Source organism: Polyodon spathula, chromosome 7 (assembly GCF_017654505.1).
Source record: "Polyodon spathula isolate WHYD16114869_AA chromosome 7, ASM1765450v1, whole genome shotgun sequence".
NCBI lineage: Eukaryota > Metazoa > Chordata > Actinopteri > Acipenseriformes > Polyodontidae > Polyodon > Polyodon spathula.
This window is the reverse complement of record NC_054540.1, coordinates 12,835,533-12,848,344: the sequence shown is the minus strand read 5'-3', so window position 1 is coordinate 12,848,344 and position 12,812 is coordinate 12,835,533.

Below are 12,812 nucleotides of genomic sequence, written 5' to 3'. Positions count from 1 at the left end.
TCAGGCACAAGGGTCCTTCAGGTTGTACACTCACACCACCAACACTAGATGGAGGTAGCGAGACATCCCTCATGTGCTGTCCACTCATTCTCCCTCGTGACGGCTTTGGTATACTTTCCCAAGAGCATTGTTTTGGTGGTCATCTTCTAATTCAATGGGAATGGTAGCTTACGGATGTAACCACGGTTTGCGAGGTTGCATCACTCGCATTCGCGGTTTCAAACCTCGGGAGACTGGACCAATGGCATCACTCCATGGAGGGGCCTATCGGCAGCTTTGATTTAAAATGTTCAGTAAAAGCCTGACAAGCAGGCATATCTCGAAAGTATTGGTTGTAAAACTAATATGATTAAATCAAGATATTTTGAACTGTCAGAACTAATGATTCGAGCTAGATTGGTGACTCGACTCAACTTGAGCAGTTTAGTTACTCAACTCAAGTCTTTACTCCCCAACAACTCGACTTGTTACAACTGCTCGAGTCTCCATGACCTTTAGATAAAATACTCCTGTTAATAAACATATTCCTTTACAGTATATGTGCACATAATGCATACCCGTGCACTTTATATCACTTTTTGGTGATAAATAGTTTATTATAAAAATGTTGCTAGTGCTTTATATTGCGTAGTATAAATTAATATTAAATAGATATGCAATTGCATATTAAATGAATGTTAAATTTAATATCTAATACATATGCAATAGCTGGTTTCTTGCTAAATGTTAAGCAAACGTTGAATGAAAATGTAATTGCATATCACGTCCTTTTATATTACGTTGTTACCCTTGAAAATATGTACTAATTTCCCATTGTTTACATGTTTTTAAGTGATAATACAGTTAATCTGACTTAAATGTTAATGGAAAGGTGTGTGGCTAACATTATGCAGACTCTCCAACGCTGTGGTTGTTTGCAGTTCACATCTCATTTTAAAATTGACTGAAGTGGAAGCAGTTGTCATCGACTGCAACAAATATAGGGTTGTGTGCTCTTATTTTATTTTATTTTTATTTTACTATACTTCAGGTTATGGTCAGGTTATATATCATATGTTGGTATATTTATTGATTCATATTGTGTGTAGTGGTCAACTCCGTCTAATAGACACACTTTGTGCCTAACGAGATTCTCTTTGTGAAACACTGGTTGTCAGAAATAATTTAATTCTGACTATCTGAGCCGAAGATATTCTTCTGAAGTTTAACATTGTGTTTCTTATAGTTATATATATAGATATATAATATGCTATATATATAGAGATTGGTAAGATATTAGATATATACTATATATAGATCGTGCACATATAACCCTGGATGGTGTATGTATTCAGATTATTGCCCACAATGTCACAGAAACCATTTCACTTATGAGCTGGCATATTTTCCAGTTCAGAATCTCCAGGATGAAGTACTTCAATTTCACAATAGCCCCACATCTGTTCATTTTAATAATAATTATAATTTCTCACTGGCAGTAACTTTAAAATATATGAACAGGCTTTACTGTTTGTCTTCCATGCGTTTCTCTAGTGAATACATCATTTGGTTTATTTAAAGGTTAACGCCTGCATGACAGGTTGATATAGCTTTGTCATGGGGAAAGATAAGTGTGAGGTTTTCACTGATAACACACATGCCAAGCTTCACATACAAATGAAGATTTATTCATCATAATGATAAAAAATATGACAACAATAATGGAAAGATATGTGAATGGCATTTGGGTATAAGCCAACAGCATTGTCTTGGTGTTTCTGCCGTTTTGCATCGATGCTCAGGTTAAGGTTGATTTAACAGGGGGTCGCAGGAGGCCATCTCCATTTCTTTATCACCAGTCCACAACCAGGCAGTGCAAGATGTATAAGCTATGAGCTTAAAAGAAACAGCAAAACAGTTAGTTTACAATCATGCTCAAAAAGATGCACACAGTCCGTCACATGAAGCAACATTTGAGACATTGGAAAAGTAGCGACTGGTTACTGAGGAGCTGAATTGCTACTGGCAGTTTTAAAGAACTCTAACTCTCATAAAAAAAAAAAAAATTAAAAAAAAAACGCTGAATTCACTAAGCATTGTATTGTTCACCCACTAATAGGGAACATGAACTGGGTTTAGACTGTCGTGAGACAGGTTAGTTTTATTTTGGAAATTTGACAATTTGAAAGCCTAAATATAAAATTAGACAATAGTTACTGCAAGTATTGTGTTACCTCTACGTACTTTAAAGAACTGAAGTTGTTTTTTGTTTATGTTGATGCTAGAAGTAGTATCATAGGGGTTGTGACAGGCCGGTGAAGTGGTGACGTCAGGCCAGATGCAGGAACCAAACACACAGAGGCAGTACTACAGTTCAAAAGATGCATGGTGTGCTGTTTATTAAAGAACAAAAATAAATAAAATAGCCAAACGGAAAACACTTGCAGAGCACAAAAGAAAAGGTTTAAACAAAAATAAACACAAACACAACAATAACACTTAAGGTCCGGCTGGGCAGTAACTTTCACGGTTCCTTTTATATTATTTTTCAATTCCTCTCTCACTCCTCGCTCGCTCTTGTGCCTCTGAACATCCAACCGGAGTGCACAGAGCTGCAGGTTTATATACCGTGGCTGGGGGGTTTAACTAGCTAGTAATTATTCTATTACCCCTCGGCCACAATCTGCACGACTTTATTAAATTACTCCTGGCAGAAGATGAGTTTACTAACCTCATCTCTGCCAGAACACGTTTCAAAATAAAACAATAACAAAAAACACATGGCGCTTTGCTGTCATATATAATTGCAATAAATCATAATAAACAAACACAAATACGACACAGGGGCAGAGGGGGAGACCCCATTCTCAAATAAATAATCAAATAATTGTACAGGGCTCTTAACCCTGTTACAGGGGTATTCAGATGCACCACCCATCTTCAGAGATAAGACAGCTATCCCATAGTACCTTCAGGTAATGCAATATAATAGAGCTTATAATAAAGCGTATATTGAAACATATGTATATTACATCCACAGCTCTATTGAAGCTCTTGTACATCTTCTTTAAGAAGAGTATATTTAACATGGCACTATGGTTATTAAAACGTATGCCAGGTAGTTCCCTTAGAGAATAATTCCTGATAATATAATGCAAGATTGTATTTAACAGTTGTATTTGTATGTCAGTGCAAAAATATGTAGAAATAACAAATGCTGCTATATTGTCTGTACTAACATAGTATGCAGTTTGCAAGGGAGAAAAGGTTTTAAAACAGAAGTAACAGCAAAGGGAGGACATATATCCCTGCCACCATCTCTGTGAGCTACACATATCTTCCATATCAGGTCCTTTGAGCAGCTCATATGCACTTAGGCAGTATCTTAACCCAGGGGATAAAGATGACACTGAAATGAAATTTGTATCCTCTACACAATCCTAATAAACACTTTCTCTTAGAAGATATCTCTGCTGCTAGGAAATCGCTGCCTCCCTCACAGTCTGTGTTAGATTTATTATGTCCCTAAGATGTCCATAAACCCAACTTGATCCGTAGGTATTTCATTTGTCTTTTTTTTAACACCCAGTACAGGGAAGGGATGTAATGTTATAAGTGGCAAGCCTGTTTTTGGACCCTGACTGAAATCTGTTTAATAAGGACCTTATAACATTTTTTAGGAAATGTATCTTTTACTGTGTCTTTTTTTTTATAGTAGAAGTTTGATCAATATATTTCTTATTAAAAGCCCATCTTCTAGTGCTTTCCCTTTACTTTAATGGTTTCACAGCACACTTCATTTCTGCCAAGGTGATTTGATAATATTCTTCTTTGTTCTTGTTGGTGTATGATTACAATACTAAAATTGTCTCAATTTCTCTATAAAAGTGCCACTTCTTACAGCTAAAGAGAACTCTATACAATTAAATTTTCAATTGATTCCTTTTGTGTTTGTAACAAGGGTGATGGTTTTGTCTGATGGCTTCTATTATTGAGTTTGGTTCTAGTTTGCTTCAGTCTTTGATGCCCAAAGCTATTTCATTCAATTTCTACAGCCTAAAAAAATTGTATTCATCTTAACCATTTTCTTTAAAATATGTAGGACATTATGCAAAGTAAGGAGACGTTTAAATAATCTTTATATCTGTTTCAAAATGATTAAACTTCTTGCTTTACTTTTCCAGCCACGTTACAAACATATGCGTTGCTAATGAGAAGAAATATAGAAAATTATAATAATAAACATTTAGTTACATTGTGTTTATTTATTTATGTTGTAGATTGAACACAATAATAATAAATAATAATAATAATAACTCATTAAAGATATGCCACTAGCTTTCCTTTTATTGCAGTAATGTCTAAATCTATGCTTATAACTGTATATGTATCTATTGTTTGTCATGTCCTTGTCTAAAGAGCATCTTAGGTTATAATTTAGTTCAAGTTAATTTTAAAATGTAAACTGACTGACCCAGTTCTGTCTTATTTTTTATGCTAATCATGAGACCCCAAGCAGTGTGAGTGTTCACATATTTAGGAAAAGAGAGAACAGGGGGGAGGAGCCACTATCGTCTCCAGAGCCAGAGGTGGAGGAACCACTGCCACCTCCAGATCCAGAGGGGGAGGAGCCACTGCCGTCTCCATAGCCAAGGGGGGAGGAGCCACTGCCATCTCCATAGCCGGGGGGGAGGAGCCACTGCCATCTCCAGAGCCAGAGGGGAGGAGCAGCTGCCATCTCCAGTGCCAAAAGGGAAGAGGCCGCTATTGTCTCCAGAGCCATTGGTGGAAGAGCCGCTGCCACCTCCAGAGCCAGGGGAGGAGCCACTGCCATCTCAGAGCCAGAGGGGAAGAAGCAGCCACCATCTCCAGAGCCAGAGGGGAGGAGCAGCTGCCATCTCCAGTGCCAAAAGGGAAGAGGCCGCTATTGTCTCCAGAGCCAGAGGTGGAAGAGCCGTTGCCACCTCCAGAGCCAGGGGAGGAGCCACTGCTATCTCAGAGCCAGAGGGGAAGAAGCAGCCACCATCTCCAGAGCCAGGGGAGGAGCCACTGCCATCTCAGAGCCAGAGGGGAAGAAGCAGCCACCATCTCCAGAGCCAGGGGAGGAGCCACTGCCATCTCCAGAGCCAGAAGAGGAGGAGTAGTTGATTTAGTTATAAACCTCTGAGTGTTTTTTGTTTCTGTGTTTGTACATTGAAAATAATTTTGCTGTTTAGGTGTTACCCTAGAGTGGTTAAACAGTATGTGCGTAACTGTGCTGCTGTGGCATTGGGGCTTGTGTTTAGTTGTGTTTTAATAATTAGTTCCCTAAATCTGTTTTATCAGGGTAATAGGATGGAAAGACAATATTTGATACATTTACTAAAATAAAAATAATAATAAAAATGGTTTTAAAAAGACCAAATTCGCATTAGGCATATATATATATATATATATATATATAGTTAGAATATTAAGATTGTTACATTTATAAAAAATGTGCACAGATTACTGCCCTTAAATTAACCGATCAAAAATTTTAATTGAGGGACCGTCCTAATATAAATAGTCAAAAATGTTTAGCAAATAAATCTCTTATGGAATGTTGATATTTTTTTTAGCTATTTGTCTAACACTATGTCTTTGTTTTGTTACCCTCATTTTTTTAAAAAATATTTTGGTGGCCAATTGAAGCAGGTGACTCTTTCGGTTCTTCAACACAAACTACAACCTTGTAAACCCAGTTTGAGAAAGCTGAATGATATCAGTAGTGGCACAAGGCCAAATTGGAACATTAACAGAAACATTTAAATATGCCCCCCAGATCGTAATATTAACTAGATCATTTGAGTTTTGAAGAAGTGAAAGAAAAACTACATGTAAACCCAAAATTGCCCGAAAGGTACTACCAAAATAGTGTGACAAAACAATGATTCTTATTCATTGATTCAAAAAAAAAAAAAAAAAAAAAAAAAAAAAATCATGCCATGAATTGCAGTTTTGGTTTCCTGTGGATGAAATGTAAATTAATAATATACTCTTGCATATATTATTTTTTGTTAGCTATTTTGAATTATTGAAAAGGAGTGTTTACTTTGCTTTGATGTTGTGACAACAAACAAACAGCTTCTCTAGCAGATGCTGGCTGAATAACCCCCACAAGGGGAAAATCAAACATAAGCTCCTATGCAAATAACCCTAGTGGCACCACCAGAGACTGTATAATGCACTGGGGCCATGAAAGAACATCATGTAATAAGAGTGTAGATATGAAGATATGGAAAATGATTTAATAGGTATTTTCAAATTTAAAAACTATATATATATATATATAAACACACCATCACATACAAGAAAACAGTTACGGATGCAGAAAGTTATATTTATTATGTTTTGCTCTGGTTCCTTTAGTTGCATTTCTGACATTTTGTTGTTTCATGTTTACACTCCTGACAATGTTTGCAGGCCATGTACACATCTAGGACCTCATTTACGGAAGAGCACTAAATTTGGAGTTGGAGCGCGTGAAGTAGTGAGCCTAACGTGAACGATAAATCTAAATTTACTGCCCTGTTTACTAACAAAGAACACATTACATATGCTGCATGTATTGTGAGTGATAATTTAATGTGCACGATAATGTCAGAGACTTACACGTGATCACCGTGATATCAAATTCCCTAGCAGTCCTGGTGTATCTTTTTGTCAGTAGCTTATTGTGAAGGTGGAGGTGGCTTACATTGACCGAAAATGAGCGATCAACAGACACAGCACTCAGCACGGACAGGCAGAGGCAACGTAAAGTGAAACTGCACTGCTTACCTTTTAATTTTAACATGTATTCCTTGTCTCCTTTAATGCATACGGCCCACCCATACATTTCTAAAATTGCATTGACGTACCGTATTGTTTTGGAATTCTTCTATAAAACAACCCGCCTCTTTAATATTACACATGTATTCAACATGTGCAGTCTGCATTGTATGAGTGACATTCCCTTTAAGCCAATCACAGCTCACAGAGGTAGTAAAATAGCTAGTCAAGTGGCACACAGGATCCGTTTCCTCACGCACACAGCACACATAATTTCGATTAGGATTGCGAAACGTAAGCTTGTTTAAACTATTTTATTTTGCGTAAAATTTCAAATCAGTAGCAAAAATAATAGTGGAGATGTCACAGAAGCAAAAGGTGAAGGTGGAACACAGAAGATTCCAAAAGCATTAGCCAGATGATTAATAATTTTGACGGCAAGGCAATATGTCTTATTTGCAGTACAACGGTTGCAGTTATGAAAGATTATAACATACAACGTCACTATGACGCGCTGCACAAAGCAAGATATTTTGAATTTACTGGAAATAAAAGAAGCTATGGAGTCAACAAAAGTTTTTTTTTGCTGAAAAGTGCTGTGGATGCCATGAACAAGTCAACCACAGGAAATGACTTGTTTAACTTCAAGAAGCCATGGAAAGTGCAGAATTACCTTGGAAGTCAAAGTAACTGAGATTACAACAGACAATGCACCATATGACTGGACAACAGAGTGGATTAGCTAGCTGGAAAAAATTAAAGTAAGAAATGTACCAATTTTCTTACACTGGATTCTGCATCAACATGCATTATGCGGAAAAGTTACAGAATTAGAACATGTAACGAGCATAGTTATCAAGTGTGCGAGAAAATACATGCCAAGTGTCAGGACAAAAAAGTTATATTTCGGAATATAAATTAAATATAGGCTACTCTGACATCTTTTTTTGTGACATTTTCATTGAAATAAAATAGTCTCCTATTTCCTATTATATTACATTTGTGATATTGAGTTGTTTTTTTTTTGTCAATGTTCTAGGAAAGCTGCTTCTTGACATCTGCCTATTTCTGTATAAAATACTTTAATATGTTGATTAATTGATTGAAATTGTACCTGCACACTTATTGATTATTAGGAATCATGCAGTGGGGTTGTTTTGAGTAGTATATTTGAGTATATTGGCCTACATACAATTTATATAGACATTTTCACATACATTACAGATTTTTCCGTTCAAACAAATTTACGTAAATTTACAAAGTAATTCAGCAAGATGTATTTATTTTGCGTTAGTGAATCAGTGAATCAAACTAAGGGACCTGTTTAATTGATTCGAAACTGAATCAAACAAATCGAGTCAGTAAAAAGAATCTAACAGCAAATCAATACTTTTCAGGCCAGAAAAATAGGTTTAAATAGCGCCCCTATCAGTGGCTAAAGCCTGGTTCCCATATGCACTAATAAATTATCACTTTAATGCACGCAATAAAAAGAACTTCTTTTAGTAAATACCATGTAAATACAGTTCTCATTATTATGAGCTGGATGCTCATTTAAATACATCATCATGCATTACCATACAAATCACATACTCAGTTAGGGAACTCATGCAATAGATAAATTATGTATTACAGATTAAACATGATAACACATTTATGCATATTATATATTATTTAACAACACATTTAACAGATAATACATCTTTGACCTTTGGCCTTGCCTCAGGGAACCCCTGCCCATAAAATGTTCTGCTGATAATGGAGAGGCTGACTGTAGGGAAGTCATGAGCAGGGGCCAGGATTAGCTGCCCTCACCTTTGGACGAAGCCAAAAAGCAAGTGGAGGCTGGAGAGGAGGAGGCAAACTCTGATTCGCAGCAGGAGGTAATGGATCAGATAAGATCCTTTCCCTGACAATCATTGGACAGTAATTACGTTGTTTGAGATAAGGTACTGCTATTTTGATTGACAATTGTCTGGTTATCCACACTTAATAAGCTTGATTTGATTGACTGATTAAAAGTGAGTTCCCTGCCTGAACCATTGCTTTGCTACATTTCATTCCGATTACGTTGGAAGGCACAATAAAATTAGTGTGCACCATGACATGCCCACTATTTCATGCAATAATTAATAAAATTGCAATAGTGAAAACAGAAATCATTAACTTGCACAGTATTTGCAATTATCGCACACCATTAAGTTTAGCACCCTTTTGTAAATGAGGTCCCTAGAGCCTTAACTATGATCAAAAATACCAGATGAGGAACATCATGACATATGAGCATGCTAGGAAAAAAAGGCAAGTGTGACATACAAATACTTAGTTACAGCTGCCAAGACTTAAAGCTTGTAAATATGTGCTACAGAAGACAATAACCGACCCTTCTATTAGATGTAAAACACACTTCTATTCATTCCCATTTTCTGCTCCAGATGCACCCAATCATGCAGATGTAAGTGTACAACCCTGCTTCTTCACATGATCTTTCGAATTCTTGTCTTTTCATGTCTTCTTCTGATACTCCAGAGGCTACACAGTATCTTATAATATGAAAAGCAACGTTTCTTATTGAATGCAAGGACAGTTGTGGCCCCAGCTGAGTCCTACATATGTTAGACACTGATTTCCTTATTCTGTTTCTTTTGCTCAGACCGATTATACGATTATCTTTTAAATTTTTTCCTTCTATAATTAATGCTTTTATGAGCAAGATGGATGACTTATTCATATTCACACACAACTGCATTCATAACATTAAACAAGAAATGTGATTGTGTTGTACATGATTCCAATGTGTTTTTGGTATTTTGTGATCTATGTATTTCATTATTCTTGACTGCTGCTTGAGCATGGGTTTATTGTTATTTGTGTTACTGCTGCACCAGGGAACACTGTAAAGATTATGTGCCACAATGGGCTTTTTTGTGGTGAAATTACATTGTGTGTATATAACTAAACAGCTACTGTAAATAAATGAGTGAAACAGGATTAATGTTGTTGAATAGCACTGATACCAAGTGGTTACAGTTGTCTAAATGTGCCAATACACCAAACTGATACCTACAAATCCCAGACCTGCCCATTTATCACTGAAATTCCCAATGTATTACACCTGCTATTCTTCTATAACAGCAGTATTGCTGACACTGCTATCTGTTGTCTTTTTTTTTGCTTATTGTGTTCCTTCAGCACACATTTAAAAAAAAAAAAAAAAAAAAAAAAAAAAAAACTCACTGGGACCAATGTTTGGCTGTTTCTTGCGTAAAGCCAAAGGATTCAGTTATGAGGTGGACTAGTTACAGTACTGTATTCTCAAACATTATTCTGTCTTGACAGTTCCAGTCCTTTAAGTAAATAACATTTTTAAAACACCTGGTAACTCCTTCTATGTGATCAATTAGCTATCACTCCTTAGTACACATCTCCCACATCAACAAACTATGTAAGGTGAACTCTTGAACTGATGTTATTGTTTTAGTGAGTACCTGAACACAGCATGCGTGTGAATACAGTACAAGTATATGAACAATATATAGAAAAGATGTGTTATATATATATATATATATATATATATATATATATATATATATATATATATATATATATATATATATATATATATATATATATATATATATATAACATCTACTTTGTTTTAACTATTCCAATCCTGGGTTAAAAATATATTTCCCTTTTTACACTGATTTACAGAGATACAATAATATTTGTCACTGTTATAATAGAATAAATAGGAATATAGAATGTTCTAACATAACTATAGGTTAATACCTAGCATATTATAACTTTTTGTATGAACAGTGTGTTTTAACAATTTGTTTAGTATTTCTGCTGGCTTTATATTCTTTAAAACACAATGCAGTTATTACAACATTTTAACACACATACAGTTTCACAAATGTTCAATTTGTATCCTAAAGATCAGCCTGCTTCCAGTATCTGTCACAGACTTGGGTCAGTTTCTGCTCACAGTGAGTCTGTCAAAGCCACCACAGTGTGTCTTTAAAAGCCTGATACCTGCAAAAATTTAAATTTTGTTAGCAGAGCTTCCATCTCTACATTCCCGTCATCATTGAGAAGATTTCAAATAAAGTAAACTGTTTCTATCAAAGAGCCACATACACCTTTCACTCAAAAAAGGTGATTGCATCTTGTACAAGGGAAGACAGGTTTTAGGTCAATTTGTGAGAGTATAAACACCCTCAGACAATAAATGGTGCACTGTCCCAGTTATTCGCGCTCAGCAATTCCCATTTCTGCTTATTCACCACTCAGGACCAGAGGTGTTGCCATAAATTGGGGCAGATTACATCTACAATTCTACTGTAGTTGTAATATTTAGCCACAATGACAGTTAGCAGTTTATAGATGTGCTGTTTCCAGATTCCAGAACCTTTTATTTAGTACTTTACCTTTAATTATAGAGATGCTCCTTGATTTAGTGGGCTTGATTTGCATTCGTGCCCATTCAATGTTATTGGTTAATTTGCCCAATAACCGATTGGTGCAGGCTACTGTTGTAGTCATTGTTGTCATGTCATCCATGTATGCTCGAATTGGTGGTAGTTGCATCCCAGAAGCCAAGCGCTCTCATAGGAACATAAGAACATAAGAAAGTTTACAAACGAGAGGAGGCCATTCGGCCCATCTTGCTCGTTTGGTTGTTAGTAGCTTATTGATCCCAAAATCTCATCAAGCAGCTTCTTGAAGGATCCCAGGGTGTCAGCTTCAACAACATTACTGGGGAGTTGATTCCAGACCCTCACAATTCTCTGTGTAAAAAAGTGTCTCCTATTTTCTGTTCTGAATGCCCCTTTGTCTAATCTCCATTTGTGACCCCTGGTCCTTGTTTCTTTTTTCAGGCTGAAAAAGTCCCTTGGGTCGACACTGTCAATACCTTTTAGAATTTTGAATGCTTGAATTAGGTCACCACGTAGTCTTCTTTGTTCAAGACTGAACAGATTCAATTATTTTAGCCTGTCTGCATATGACATGCCTTTTAAGCCCGGGATAATTCTGGTCGCTCTTCTTTGCACTCTTTCTAGAGCAGCAATATCTTTTTTATAGCGAGGTGACCAGAACTGCACACAATATTCAAGATGAGGTCTTACTAGTGCATTGTATAGTTTTAACATTACTTCCCTTGATTTAAATTCAACACTTTTCACAATGTATCCGAGCATCCTGTTAGCCTTTTTTATAGCTTCCCCACATTGTCTAGATGAAGACATTTCTGAGTCAACAAAAACTCCTAGGTCTTTTTCATAGATTCCTTCTCCAATTTCAGTATCTCCCATATGATATTTATAATGTACATTTTTATTTCCTGCGTGCAGTACCTTACACTTTTCTTTATTAAATGTCATTTGCCATGTGTCTGCCCAGTTCTGAATCTTGTCTAGATCATTTTGAATGACCTTTGCTGCTACAACAGTGTTTGCCACTCCTCCTACTTTTGTGTCGTCTGCAAATTTAACAAGTTTGCTTACTATACCAGAATCTAAATCATTAATGTAGATTAGGAATAGCAGAGGACCTAATACTGATCCCTGTGGTACACCACTGGTTACCACACTCCATTCTGAGGTTTTTCCTCTAATAAGTACTTTCTGTTTTCTACATGTTAACCACTCCCTAATCCATGTACATGTGTTTCCTTGAATCCCAACTGCGTTCAGTTTGAGAATTAATCTTTTGTGCGGGACTTTGTCAAAAGCTTTCTGGAAATCTAAATAAACCATGTCATATGCTTTGCAATTATCCATTATCGATGTTGCATCCTCAAAAAAATCAAGCAAGTTAGTTAGACACGATCTCCCTTTCCTAAAACCATGTTGACTGTCTCCCAGGACCCTGTTACCATATAGGTAATTTTCCATTTTGGATCTTATTATAGTTTCCATAAGTTTGCATATAATAGAAGTCAGGCTTACTGGTCTGTAGTTACCTGGTTCAGTTTTGTTTCCCTTTTTGTGGATCGGTATTACGTTTGCAATTTTCCAGTCTGTCGGTACCACCCC